The sequence below is a fragment of the Galeopterus variegatus genome, unplaced genomic scaffold, assembly GCF_000696425.1.
Source record: "Galeopterus variegatus unplaced genomic scaffold, G_variegatus-3.0.2 Scaffold383, whole genome shotgun sequence".
NCBI lineage: Eukaryota > Metazoa > Chordata > Mammalia > Dermoptera > Cynocephalidae > Galeopterus > Galeopterus variegatus.
The window spans coordinates 2,743-3,458 of NW_007726494.1; positions in this window are offsets into that span (position 1 = coordinate 2,743).

Sequence of the window (716 nt, forward strand, 5' to 3'; positions counted from 1 at the left end):
TTGCCTGAAATTATATGTAAGGTTGGCTCTCTTTTTATTTAATCAACATTCGATACACTAGCGTACCTGGCCTGGACTATTAATTCTGACCACTGTGAACACCAAAATGACTAACAGTAAAAAGAGAGGCTGTCAAATTGAATCTTCATCTCTAACTAATCATAATCCCTGCCATATGTCCTTGGCACAAATTGTGCTGCCTGGGGCTTTTCGTTCTATGCAGTGAGGCATGCTAGAAAATTTGTGTTGCTGACGAGTGTCTTGCCATTTTACACACTGAAGGGGGTACCAGAAACTGTTTCCAAAAAGAACAAAACTCAAGGCATCTGTTATCTCTTTCATTTGTTTTTCTCTAGTATATAGTTTTGGAACTATAGAGTGAGATGTATTATACTCCGTGGGTATGACAAAAGTTTTTTTGTGTAATTGAAGTTTATAAAAAAATCATATTAGCTATTTTCTCTACTAGCCACCTCAGATGTATTTAACACTCTATTTACTATTAAAGCCTGAGCACTGTGAAAGAAAAGGAGATTTGACTATATCCTATTTTGCCTTAAATAATCTTTAGTTTGCAGATACTCGTTAGCTTGTTGGACTCTATTACTATATAAATTTTAGTTTATAGGCCAGAGCCAGCTATACCATAAGGAGAACTTCATTCTAACAAACTTCCTAAGCATATTTTGACTTAGCAATGAATCTGGAAGGTCCAG